We start from the raw sequence: 14,176 nt of genomic DNA on the forward strand, positions 1-14,176 counted from the left end.
CGAGAGGTCCTTTTTCAACCGAAATTATTCATGATTCAAAAAATTATATGTTTAAGTGGGTTCTCAGTTAGAGTTTAGTAACCTCATAATTAATCCAAACTGAGATTTATCCATAATATTTTAATTGTACCAGTTTGTTAAAGAATTCTGGGCGTTCTAAGCTTGATGGCTTGTTCCCTAGATTTGGAGATCAAGGTTTTTCTTTGCATCATGGAAAATAAAAACTAAATTTGCAGGAAGTGAGGCTGTAGAAGTGTGAATGGTGCAGGTTTGGGGTTTGGCTTCAGGCTGTGACCAAATGCTGCGATGTTTGTTCCTTGGGAGTGCACAGATCAGTGTTGATGTGTAGCGGTCATGTTCCAGCTTCTCTTCTAGCGTTTGTCATCATGCATGGTAACCCCAAATTTGTAGCTAGCCCTGTGGGCCTTTGTGGCTGCATGGTTTTTTGCAGTGGTGGAAATGTACTCTCTGAAAGGCCAACATGGCAAGGGAACAGCTCTGTGTCTCTCCAGGGTGTTTGTTATTGCAGCAACTCAGATGATAAAATGTATTAGACAAATGTATCAAGTTTCTCAGGCTCTGTGAAACTAGGAAGAATAACTTTTTTTTTTTTTCCCTAGTTCATTGTATTTCAGGTGCCATTATGTACTCCCAGGCTTTTTTTTCATGGTTCCCTGATGTTGTTCCTTCTGACAAAAATGACAAGCTACATTTAATAATAATAGTAAAAAAAAAAAGTGTATTACTTTTGGGGTTCTTTTTTCTTTTTTGTTACTTGTTTCCCTAGCAAGTAGTATTTAAAAGCACTGCCTGAGTAATCTAGAAATTCACAGACCTATTTGCTTGCTTGCAAGAAAGACAACATTGTCATGGATTTGTCCTCTTTCAGGAGGTTGGTAGTCTTGCCGCTCCCAAGTTTTCCCTTCACTTTTCTCTCAGGGACTTAATTCTTTTACCCTTGACATTTCTTGAAGTGAATATTGAGTTTTTGTTTTTCCTGTCGTTAGGCTGGCCTACCTCAAGGAAAAGTTCAGACCCTTCCAGGGAGAGGATCAAAGAGGTCAATTATAAATGAAAGGTAGGGGAAGGAGGGATATTTTCCTGTCTTGCTTCATCATTTTCACTCATGGAGTCTGCAGAAGCAGAACAGTCTGGTGCTTGTAATATTTGGGGATGGCTCTGTGTTTTCTGAGCTCATTATGGAAAGGAGCCAGCAAGAGAGCTGGAGAAGTGAACAGGCTGCCCACATGTTTAGAATAGGCTGGGAAGCTGCTTCAGGTTCCTATTTCCCAATCCCTGCCCATGAAAAGGAGGGAAGGGAGGAGGTTTCTCCTGTTGAGGGGGGGGAATGAAAAATGGAAAATGAGAGAGGGCTGGGAAGAATCTGCCTTTTTCCTGCTCCTCAGGGGACTGGTGCTAGATAGAGCATTTGAGGAAGAAAATGCCATGTTTGGATTTTCAAATACTTGAATTTCAACTGCGCCGTTGGCCTCAGAAACTTGTAAGGAAGTCCAAAAGAAACAGTCTTCCTCTCCAAAGAGGTTTAGCTTGCATCATGTAGGCTCCTTTGCTTGTAGAGTCATATTTAGTGATGTAATGACAAAAAAAGGTGGAAGTGGCGTCTTTCAAATCTTGCTCTCAACCAACTTCAGGCCTGGACAAAAGAAATGAAGGGCTTTTTATGGCCTGTATTTGTCACTGTGTAAATGAAAGTAAAAAAGATTCAGCTTTATGTTGGGTTGGTTTGTAAACGTTTGATAAATTCTCTTTTGCCCCCCCCCCCCCAAACCAGAGAGGGAAGAAAAACGTTGATTTTGGAAAGTATGACCTCTCTGATCTGATGTGCAGTTGGCTGCTTTGGATTCTTTTCTGGTTTGGTTCCTTCCCCCCCCAGCGCAAGGTAATTCATTGGGAAAACCTTAAAACAGTCTTTAGAAGATTACTGCAGTGGCAGCCCTGCAGTACTCACCTACCTACTGCAGCCTCTCCTGTGGGTCTGATGCAGGAAAATAAATGCTGTGTGTCTTGAGCATGGAGAGATTTTCCTACCTTTAAGAATTTCCATGTTTCTCCAGTGAATTCATAATTATCAGGAGTCAAGACCTTTTGTGTCTTTTACACAGTCTTGTCATTGCCTCACGTAAGGAAATAATTATAGGTGGCCTCTTCTGAGCAAGATCACAGGTTTTTCACACTGTAGAATTTACTGCAACTTATGTTAAAATGTGCAAGCTGACTGTGGCAACCCAGGTGTGACTTCTGTGGCATCACCCTGCCTATGCCAGTAGTCAAAAGATACTGCTTAATTTATTTTTACTACTTCAAGCTGTCCAAAGCAGAGTGGAAAGAAAGCTGGAGCTTTAAATAACATTGCAGCAAAAGGCGAGATACTCATTCACTGTTCCCATGCTCTGCTTCTTGCTAGAATTTGGCCCGGGGGGATGGAGGAGGGACAGGCAGGACAGATTTCTGCCCAGTCTCTCCACTGCCTTTTCTCACCTTTCAAGAAGAGGTATGGGGGCTTCTGCCCTGGCTTCAGCTGTGAGAGGGGAGTTGGAGGCAGCAGTGAGGACTGAGTGGTTGGCTTGGCCAGCCATTCCTCAGCTCCTTGGCTGAAAAGCAGACCTTCCTCCCTCTCCTCATGGTCGTTTTTCTTTGTCCCCTGTGAAAAGCCACAGCTCGCATGAGGTGAGTGGCCTTCTTCCTCATGGTTGTTGGCTCATCAGGGGATGCATCAGAGAGCTGCCAAAAGACCTCCTGAAATCAGGAAAAGGTACTACCTGTTCCCCAGGCTCCTCGCATGGAGCTCTCTGTCCTCTGTCCAGCTCCAGCATTTCTCCTCATTTCCTTATTCCTTTGGGAGAAAGAGGTGGGGACACAACTGGAATTTGAACATGGGTCCCCCTTACTCATAGAAAAGGAGAAAGCAATCCTGTTTTGGACTTTATAAGTCCTCCTTAGTCAGATGTTTCTGATTACAAGGTGATCATATGTGTGGTTGTTACTGCAGTAACCATGTTTGATATGTCCCCTTCTGGTCCAAAAAGTAATTATTACTCTCATTGTGACACTTGTCTTTCTTGTATGTGTTTTCTGATTTTTTAAATCCAACCTCTTTATTTATTGATACTGCTTGAAGTTCTCTGAGTTCTCAGAAAACCCCTGAGTTTTTGAGACCTGCCAACTTCGGTAAACCTGAACGTAATGGCTCTAGCACCCTCTGCATCAGAAGAACTGTGACCGCGCCGTAGAGTTGTCGCAGCTGTGATGTCAAGGGGGAGCTGTGTGCTGAGCAGCTCAGGAGGGATGCTGGCATGCGACCAGAGGCAGTGGTAGGCTAGAGCCAGCACCCATGGGACACCTGAGTCCCTTTTGCTGAGAAAGAGATTGATTCAGTACGGAGCACTGATGTTTCTGTATTTACAGTCGTGAGCGAGCCAGCAAAATTATATGGTGTTTAATTTAACTATTTTGTTTTAGAGAGAGGAGAGCGAGTTTGGTTTGGGTTTGGTGTTTTTATTCTTTTATTTGTTTAGAAAAAGCTTAATTTTTTATAGAATTTAAAGTTTTAGGCATAGGTACTTCTGGGCACTAGAGCATATGTAGCCAAAGATCTGTATGTTTCTGAAGAAGCCTAGGGTTTTTTGAAATATGCTTATACTAAGCATATGTTTTATGCTAAATGTATTCATAGGTATATACAATTAGTCTTTGAAACCCAATACAAAGTAAAAGCTGGTTTAAACTCAAGTCCAGGAGCTTTTTAAGGTAAGGTGAAAAAAAAAAAAAGAATAAAAAGTCTTATATAGGATATAAAAATGTTAATATTTTAATAAAGCGGATTTCTTCATGTTGACCAGGTCACTAGAGCTACTGTAAGTAGTAGGGCTGTTGTAGGAAGGTTTTATATTTCAATACAAAGATCCTCTTTGTAATTAGTTATTTTGATATTTTGCAGCTTTCCTTCTTGGAACTCGGAATATGTAGGTATTCAGCCTTACAGGCTTGTTTGCTAGAGGAAAAAAAAAACAACAAACCTCTGTGAATGAGGGGGGAAAACTCACTTGTCTGAGGGCTTAAAAAGCAAATTGACTTGGAGACATCTCTTGTTTTTACAGTCCCTATGAACTCAGCTGATTGCTGCTGTACCAATTGGACTTTAAATGTTAATTCCCTCTGTCTTTCCCCTGACCTGAGCACAAACATCAACATCCTCCATTAAATTAAACATCTGATAAAGACCTAAAATGCAAGTGCCCATTCATCCTTAGCCAGGCTTCATTGTAACGGTTTCTAACTTTTTTTTCTTTCCTCCAAAATGAAGTAAATTACATAGAAGCATCAATGACTAAATAACAATGCATGTCAAAAAACCTATCTGGAAGAACACTATTGAAAGCTCACGTTTACAAATCATTAGGTTAAAGAACAAGGTCCCAGGAAAATAGACTGTTAGCAAAGCAATATTGGTCTTAAATGAAGAATACATTTAGAAGCTAGGAGAGGTGTTTAACCTTTTTTTTTCTTCTTCTTCTTAAAGACAGCCTGTGGTTACCCAGGCTTACAACTGAAGGGTTGGTTTCTTCTTTCAGATAGAGACTAATGTTTCTACTGAATCAGGTAAAAGGAAGCTGTCTTGCGTAACTGGACAAAAAAAAAATCTGAGCCTAAAATGGTTTTTGATTATACTTCAATGAGACACAATTTCTGAGCCCGTTCACACTGGATGATTTCGCTTGCTGCATCTTTTAAATATTCATGAAACTTGAAGCAGAAATGAAAACAGGTCTCACTTTTCTGACTGTATACCTCATAAAACTCCACTGAAAAACATTGTAAAATGATTTATTGAGTTTTCAGAAATAAGGAGAAGGTTAAAATCACAGTAGCCTGCATGAGCTTAGCTAGTCTGCTAAAATTACAGTAGCCTGCATGAGCTTAGCTAGTCTAAGTCCCATTATCCCCTTCATGTTCCCCTCGTGTCCTAAGCCTTTAAAATAATACACATCTCCTACGCGTCTCTGCGTATTTCCTTTCATATAGGTTCCTTGATCCAGTCACTTCACAGAACAAACCTGTGCTGGGTGTAAACCTGTGCTCTCTGCTGAGGGAAGCAGTATTTTCTTAGATCACATTTTTGAGGATGCCCAGAATGTGTTTAGAGAATGAGTCAGGAGATTGCAGAAGGAAAAATTTCAGGGTTAAGATAGGTGAGTGATGCTCTAGAGCGCTGACTTTTTGTGCAGTACTAGGCAATTTGTTTAAAATCCAGATTCTTATAAGTGAGTTCCTGTTTTTATGACTGTTTGACTCCTTTTCTTATTTACTAAATGCTTCCAGAGATCAGTGGGAACTGTTTTGAATATGGAAAGTGTCATATAATATGAAAAATTCTCAGAAATAGACCTCGGTTTTCTCATACGGTACCTTTAAAATTAGTAGATGTATTTGACCTGACACTCTTTGTCTTAGCTCTCTCTTCCTTAAGGAAGTCTTATTCAAATAAGTATTTCTGAAGCTTTCAGATACTGTGGTGATGAATGTTAAAAGCTCCCAGAAAAAAAAGAAGAGATAGGATTTCCATAGCTTGGAGTTAAGAAATTTTAGTGCTATATATATAGTGAAGAAACTGTAGCTGCTCATTCAAAAGCATTTGTAGGCAGCATCGATTCTGTGTGCCAAATGAGATAGGACCCTGCAGTGAAATACCTTGTGGCCACTTCATTAAGCACTATGCTGTGCAATAGAAGAAAGAGTGAAGTAAAATTGGACTTCTGAGTTAAAGATCTCCCTGTGGATTTTTGTTTGTTTGCAGCCTTTTATTTTGTTTCATTCCTAGGGTTTTCATTATTCAGGTTAACCAGTAATTCAGAGGGGTTGGATTTCTGACTACCTTCTGGACATAAAAGAGTTGTGTGTCCTAGCCCAAGTTTGAAATGTGCATGTGCTCTGTTGGGTGGTTGCTTTGGCACATTTCTCCCAAGTCTCACTGCTCTTGACACATCTTACAACTCTTTTCCCTGGCTCAGATTTGTCATCTTGTTCATGGTCCCCGGCCTGTTCTCACCACTATGGAGTTCACCAGTGGCATGTTTTGTTGAGGATCCCCGTCTACACTTCCTTACTCCGTCCTGTTGTCCCCCTCTGTACCATGCTGGCTCCCCATCTCTTTCACTCCATCAGTTCCCACTGTGACCTGACTAATCCCAGCTCCTTGCCGAGTCCCGCCACGGATCTCTAACTAATGCCCCTATTCATTGATTCTGCAGATTTCCTCCCAGGTTCGTTCCCCCTCCCCTCCAATTCCCCATGACCTTATCATTTTGCAGTCACTTGCAGTGGACATAGCATGACTCTGGAGCTGAGACAGTCGGGTTTTTTTCCTGGTGGTGACTATCAGCTTTCACAGCAGAAGACAACGGGAATTTTTACCTCTCTCTTTCCTTATTTTACCAAGGAGATAAGGCTGTTCAGTCTCCTTCTCAAAAGTATTTAAAAATCTGTGAAGAAGCAGTTCAGCAGTCTGTAAGCACAAAGCACTGCTCTTAATGAATGAAATGAGATAAAACTGAAGTGGAGTTCGTGATGGTAGGCTGAGGCAAATGCTCAGGCAATTTTCCGCCAAGGTGCAGGGGGTCTTTCAAGCCATTTTAGTGCTGAGCATCACTGCAGAAATCTAGCAGTTCTTTTCTTTGAAGAGTTGGCCCCTGAAAATAAACATCATAGGCTTTGAGGAAGTCAGTTCAGCCTCAGTTTGGTGTCTCCCAACATTTGTTTTCCTCACTGGAAGATATGCAGTACTGTGCGTTCCCAGCCCCGCAGAACCTGTGCGCGCTGCCATCTGCCTCTGCTGCCATCTGCTCCCCTGAGCTTGCTGCAGCCAGAGACTGTACATGCCCTTTCCGATGGCTGAGGCGTAGCAACAGGAAGATTATCTACCGTAATACCAGGGTAGCGTTTCCCTGGAGGAGCAGGGGGGAAGGTGGAGGTTTGCTGGTTTTAGCATACTTCTATGGCTGTTTGGCACTGGCAGCGTTTGAGGGTAGTCTTCCTGCAATTTGGCTGCCTTGCATGCTGCGTGGAAAAGGCCTTGTAGCAGAGACAGCAGGTGCTGCGTATGTGAGGTGATTTTTGTTTTTTCTTACTGGAATATCTTGTATTTCAAATTTAACAGCTCTTCCTTTTCCAGTGTATCACCAAGATTCTTTGACACCCAGCTATGTAACCTTGCTTGATTACATAGCAGTGATTCTTCCAAAGAGTTGGGTTTTTTTGGTTTGCTTTTTGTTTTTCCTCCCCTGTGCATCTGAGTAGGACTTCAGAGCTGCATGAGGTCATGCCCCTGTTTTCTCCAGGTCTTTATTTTTATCTTGATAAATAATATATAAATAAACTTTGGCGATATATGTAAGTAGGCAATAGTGTGCACCCACAATTTCTTAGGGTTATAATTAGTTCAGTGTGTGTGTGTATATATATAAAAAAATATCCTTCACCTGTATAATGCAAACTCCTTGAAGAATCTTTTCAAAAACAGTGGTAGGCAGTTTTTGCTGCAAGAGTTAAACATTTGAAGAGTAGAGTCCCATGCATGGTTCTCATGGGCCTATTTTTAGTTTCTCTTATGGGAAGAATGGCAAAAAATAGACTAGGACCGTGACTTTGGATTTAGTGCACGTAATGTTTATAGATTAGTTGACAGGAGCGTGTGCATGTGTATGTGCCACAGGACTTTAGTACTACACTTCCTGTACATTCATTAACGGGACTCCAGGCAGAGCTACTGCAGTTTCAGTGCTCATAATACTAATTTTAACATGCCCCTATAAAATGCGTCATAGCTCTGAAGTGCTATTTGCAGCCTTGATTAGGGATTACTGACCTGAAAGATCTGTATTTCTCCAGTGAGAGGCTTTCTTGCATTCATAAATATCTCTCTGGATTTGCCCAGACTGCTTTGCTCCTCCACCTCTCTCCCCTCCTACAGAAGCTGCGGATGGGGGGGGATGCACAGAGTTTTGTTACACTTACGCAGATGGTGCATTTATAGCCTGCAAGTACCGGTGCTGCATCTTTTAGATGTACATAATTTTGAACAAAGAAAATTATTTAAAAGTCTTTCACAATCTTTCACTTCCTTGGTTATTGCTTTCACCTTCTGCTGTCCTTGCTGATTTTCTAAGTTTTGTTTGGTGTGATGGGCTCAGTCCGGCAGGCTAGTATTTTGAATGTGTAAATTGCGGTTCTCGTACGGCTATGTGACTCAAGATTTGGAGCTCTTAAAGCACACTATATTCTGATGAGCATTTTAAAATCATGGCTGTATAGGAATCAGGTGAGAGACAGGGACATAGCAACCTGCTGTCTTTTGTCTGAAAAAAAAACCCCAAACCAAAAACATTTAAATGTTGAAAATTTTAGCAAGCTAACTGTTGTAGCTATTAAACTTTCCATGGAAATACCTTCGTCGTATTTTCCAAGTCACTTTCCATTGCAGCTGTTTCCTTACTGAATAAAATGTCCTGCTTTGTTAGTGACTTGCTAGCATTAAAAAAAAAAAAAAAAAAAAGGTGAGCATCTGAGCAAGGCTTGCCTTCATGTGGACTTCACACTTTGTACAGAGTTTGAAACCTTTAAAAGGATGGGGTAATACTGAAGTAAAAAGCTTCCTATCCCCCAAGTCAGAAAAAAAAGCCCCAGAAAGCAAAAGCCCCGACTTAATGAAGTGGAGCAAGAATTGAAAATGTTTCAGGAGGGCCCCTCCCCTTTCAGTTTTACACCTACAGAATACCTGCACTTAAAACCAAAAATCCTTGAAATGTTGACCCAACTGGAAACGAACAATTAAAAGATCCAGCCTTTGTTGTCGATCACTTACTGGGCGATTACATGGCAGCTTTGCTGCTTGCAGTGCACAAATTTGTTGGCATGGCTCTGAATCGGGTGCGCAGGACCGGGTTGTTCAGCGCTCAGTTCGTTGGCCATTAAATGAGCAAATTACTCCAGCAGAAAAAGAGCAAATTTCTACCTTGCCCTCATTTTTCCACCCATCTCTGTCATTGTCTGTTTATGGGAAAGAGAGGGAAGGGGAAAGGCAAATATTTCCCTGCCTCCAGGATTGCAGGCAGATGGAAGAGCGCGCTGGTCACTCCAGTCACAGCTCCAGATTTGGTCCTTTGCCTTTTTAGATTTCACTGTAGTGAGTGTTTCTCTCTTCTCTGTGGTTCCAGCACCATAATAACACGCAGATTTGAAAAACCATTTTCCCTACAATTAGTGGATACCAATTCAAAACCAAAACAAAACCAAAAACACTACGGAGAGCCAGATCGGGCTGATAAACGGTGAGGGTGGGGTAGCAGTTTTTCTTTTAAAAAACTGACTTCATCAGGCAGCTAGCTCCATTTCTGCTCAGATAAATGCCTACACCTGCTGCATTGTATGCATGGCGTGTCTTTCATTTGCATTTTATAAATGCATGAAATATTTGAAATAGGTTGCAAAAACTGATGGTTGGCCTGTTAGAACTGCAGAGTTATCGCAAGTCACGAGGCACAGAACAAGAGTAGGGGAATAAAATCTTTCAGCGGTCTTCATCTAAATATGTGTATTTAATTTCCCCTCTTCTCCTATGTGTAAAAACAGCAGGAAGGCCCCAAAGCCCCTCAGAGCAGAAGAGCAAGTTAGAAAGCCCGGCTTTCAGCGCACCGGTGAGGAGACGAAATCGCAGAGCTCCGAGCCTGATGCGCCGTTTCCTCTCGCCCCCCTCCTCTCCCCTCCGCCAACCTACATTTCTTGGCTCCCGACAGCTCCGAGGCTGTTGGGGTTGTGACGTAAATGACTCACAGCGAGTGACCCCCGTGGCAAACCTGTAAAACATTATACGGCATGAATAAGAAGTCTCTTATTAGGTCTGCAGCTGGCGAGATGCAGACATATGGCAGCAAGGATGTTTTGGAAGAAAGGCACGGCTTGACAAAGAACCCAGTCTCCCGATAAAGGTTTATACTGGCACTTTCCTGTGTTTATAATACCATATGCCAGGGGCATGGCCTCTTTTTTCATCATATTGTTGTTTAACTTTTTTTTAAACCTAATCAGCTCATAGTTAGAGGAGTCTGAGAAGCAGAAACTTGATATTGATATTTTTTTTTCCTTATATTTCTCCGACTGGAGTTATCCTGTTGTAACTGGCTAGACTCAAATCTGTTTCGTATATAAAGTGAAGTAAGTTTGTCAGGACCAATTGTTTCTGTTATGAGAAGGAAGTTTTATTTTTGAGCACATTCTTAGAATAGACTCAATACTGCCTGTTTGGTTTTCTTTTTTTTTTTATATAGATATTCAAGCTTGTTTGCTTGCTTGCTTTTCCCTGTGTTAGTTTATTATTACAGGATAGTATAAGCATGGTTGTTTTAAAAGAGGGTTGCTATATGAGTGTGTTTTTAAAACCCCTTTCCTTTGCAGCCTAACAATCTCAATAATAATCTTTTCCTAGATCTAGGCATCTAGTCCCTGGTTTAAGAGCTGCACGATCGTGCCATTCCTCTATCAGTTACTGTGATAACTGGTACTTTAAATGATCATCCTTGACCTTTATTAGTCTTTCAGGCTGATTGATTAGTTAAATCCATATTTATAGTGGTAGCCAGAGATATTTTTGGTTGAGTGTAACTACTGTTTTGGGGTTTTGTTATTTACAGCACAGCAGCCCTTAGGATTTGGCCCTATTGTTCTAAAAGCTGCATAAAACCAGGACAGAAAGATGCTTTCTTCTGCCCCAGAGAACTTACAGTCAAACTGAGTTTTGGCTTGAGGAAAGTTTTACCTTGAACTGTTTCGGTACCACCCTGCCCCCGTATGATATGCAGAGTATAAGAGCATAGCCCTCACATTGGGAAATTCATACTCTAAAATGCAGTGAGTTGTTTTTCTGGCTTTTTGCAACTGCATTCAGTGACAAAGCGACTCTTTGGCTGCTGAAGGCTTGAGCTGTTGGTGCTGTACTGACTGCATCCTCTTAGGGCTGTAAAAATTCTCCAGCAGTACATATTCACCCTAGTGCAACTTTTTAGCAGTCAAGAGTTTGTTGGGCAATGCACTGTGTGAGGAAAAAACTGAAAATAAGTAGTTATAGCTTAGGATAGATGCTAATAAAAGAAAAAAAAAACAGCAAGAGCTAAACAGGAGTCTGGGCTCTTCTTTTCACTTTTCTTCCTGACTCCTCAAGATACAAATTAACCTCTTGTCTCATAACTTCTCCATATCTCAGTTAAATCTATGGCTGTCTGAAATACACATACAAAATACATGTTCAGAAAAACCCTTGGCAGTAAAATAACTTTTTTTTTTTAATTAACATATTTTAGTTTCCTTAGCTTTATCTGCCCTGTGGTAGAAACAACCTGCATAGTGATAAAGTACTTAATAGTTTTCAAGTTGCATTGAAACTAGTTTGTTCCTCTGTGCTTGCTAATGAAATTGGTGAGTTATTGTGAATATTATTTCAAATCCTGGTGCATCACAAGTGACACGCAGGGTGCTTTTTATCTTTGTTCTCTTGAAACGAGAGGGATACCCTGCACAAGCAATGGAGAACCCAGAGCGAAAGGCAGAATGGCTGGGTATGTGGAGTGTGGGCGATGCCTTACGCACCCCGTGAACCAAGCAGACAACTGTGTACAACTGAGTCACCGTGCAATTGTTTCTTGGAATTTTTCTTAAGAGTCATTTTTATCTAGTTGAGTTAAGGAGCCATTACTGTCTTCAGGCTACTTTCTCTCCTGTCAGTGGGACAGGCTTTTTCTTCTGGTCTCGGCCAGGATCTGGCAAAAATCATGAATTAACTCCACCCTGGTACAGCTAGTCCCATGGGTTTGTTCTCTTCTGAAGTGAAGGTACTGCTTACTGTTGTTCCCACGGGGACTTGGGGACAATTAGAGGAGATTGGTGAAGAAGAATGGAGCAACTAAATTGTCCAATTAATCACTGTCTCTTGCTCGCTTGCTTAATTTAGGGATGGATTTTGCATCCCTTGGTAGCAGTGTGGCCTTTTAAAAAGCAAAAAACCCCACAGTGAACACTTTTCTGTTTACTGAGCAGTTAAGTATATCAGCTAGACAAAGGGTGAGCTGTATGCCCTGTCCCTCCTCATCTTTTCTTGACTTCTTTGAAGCAGAAGCAAAAGGGTCACCATGGCTTGGCATGCCCAGTGTTGTCCCTGTTGGATCGTGTAGATTTGGGTGAGCCTGAGGTTTTCCGTAATTATTATTCATTAAAGGGCTCTTTCTGCAGAGGGGTCCTCCATTGTGGTTAAATGCAGATTGGTATCTATAAGATAGATATTAAGTAATAGTTTGGGAGTCAGAAGACTCTCCACTCTGTTATTAAGAGCTGGAGAGGAAATGTGTTTCCTCCCTGGTGAGTCTACCTCCCTTCCCAAATGCTTCATCCCCCTGCCCCACCTTAATTAGAGAGGGATTCCGTGCTTTTATGGTGGACGAGTCTTCTTTACAACGCAGTACTCGTCTGCATGTTTGTATTAGAGCCGTTGTTGCGTCCAGCCAGGCGAAGCATGCACAGCTGCGCAGGGTGGCCTGGCACTGAGCAGAGTAGCCAGGGTATCAAAAGCGGGTGATGTACACAGGATGTGTTTGGCTCAAAGTCAGTATATAAGCAGCATTAGAAAGGCTTTCTGCTGATATCTGTAAAAGTGAAATTCCTCCCTGGTATGAAATCCTGGACCTATGACTCCCCCACACGCAGCAAAACAAAAACAGCCATCTGCTTGCCATGTTCTTAGCACATTTCTGGTTTGGGTTTGTTGTTTGGTTGGGATTTTTTCCTTCTTTCTTCCAAGAAAGTTGACATCCTGCTTCCAACCTCCTCCTACTAGGAAATTAACTTAGATGGTAATGAAAATTAAAGGCTCCTCCAGGAATAAACGCAGCTATATTCTGCCCCATTCCAGCTGTGAAGGCGAAAGGGAAGGAATCTGTTTTAGACCTGGGTCCCCAAGCAGAGGTGAGTCTGCGCAGGGGGGCATGCCCAGCTGATGCTGTCCTGGCAGAAGATGGCTGGCAAGGTGAGAATCACAAATAGGAGAACACGCAGCCATAATTCCAAAGTCGTTTTGCACCACATCATTGCTGTGTAACAGGCAGTGCCAGCTAGCGAGCTGAAGTGCTTGTGCTACGGTTTAGAGTGGTTTAAGTTTGTACCCCTGATCTAGCCTGCTTTTAAGCACATGTTACTTGGTGGTTGTATGAGCTCCAAGGCTATTCCCTCTTCTCCCTCTGCCTCCCATTAAGTAACAAGATTACAGCAAATTGGTGGCCTAGATATAGCTTGCTGTGCTCCCCAGGTTGTAGATCAGACTCTGACCTCATTCTGTCTTTGCTCTCTGACGTCTGCATCCTGTGAAATCTGCTGGGTCCTTCGTCCTTACGGCTTTGCTCTTTATAAGTGTTTCTTTACCATTCTGCACCCAGGGAACTGTTTTGCTGGGCACAAGCAGTGGCATAAGCATGGCTCTCAAGCAGCTCACAAGGAGCTTGACTTGCTCCTGTGTACCAGGTCCCCGGGACGTCTGGGCTACTCTGAAGTGATCCAGACCTGAAAGCAGGGGGAGAAAGGAAACCAGGCTTCAGTGTCATGAGTTTTCCTAGAGCCTGAGCACTCTCAGCCTTGTGGGGCGTCCTCCAGCGGGGCATCAGGCTGCCTGGTGAGCTGCTGTCGGCTCCTGCTTGTGAACCTCTCCTGGCTCCCCCTCCCCTGCATTCTCCCACGTGTGCATCTTGTGCCTCTTGACCTTAGAAAGATTGACTGGCCTGTAAGGTCAGAAAATTTGGCCACTCTTTCTAAATCGAGAGTCACCTGACAACCGGATTTGCAAGGAGGACTGTGGAGGCATTTCAGGAAAGATTTCCAAATGCAGCTTTTTTTTTTTTCCAAGCAGAAGCAGCCTGAACATTTTGAGAAACTCTGTGAATGAAGTTTCTTTGTGACAACGGCAGAAAAGCTGATTTGGGTCGGTATACCCTTTAGAGCTTGAAGCGATAGTGGGAGTTTTTTCCCTGGGTTTTGAGGTATTTTTCCTTTTCAAATTTTAATTTCAACACACTGTACACTCTGTAGTAAAACAAAACTGAAATGCTATTGTCCCTAGATATTGAAA

At 42.2% G+C, this 14,176-nt stretch overlaps 1 protein-coding gene across 7 annotated transcripts in view; it reads left to right on the forward strand.

Annotated features, from left to right (window-relative positions):
- The window catches only part of PDE3A (phosphodiesterase 3A), a 268,394-nt gene that overhangs the window by 135,138 nt on the left and 119,080 nt on the right, over window positions 1-14,176 (forward strand). The gene's annotated exons all lie outside the window — the stretch shown is intronic.

The sequence above is a fragment of the Mycteria americana genome, chromosome 1, assembly GCF_035582795.1.
Source record: "Mycteria americana isolate JAX WOST 10 ecotype Jacksonville Zoo and Gardens chromosome 1, USCA_MyAme_1.0, whole genome shotgun sequence".
NCBI lineage: Eukaryota > Metazoa > Chordata > Aves > Ciconiiformes > Ciconiidae > Mycteria > Mycteria americana.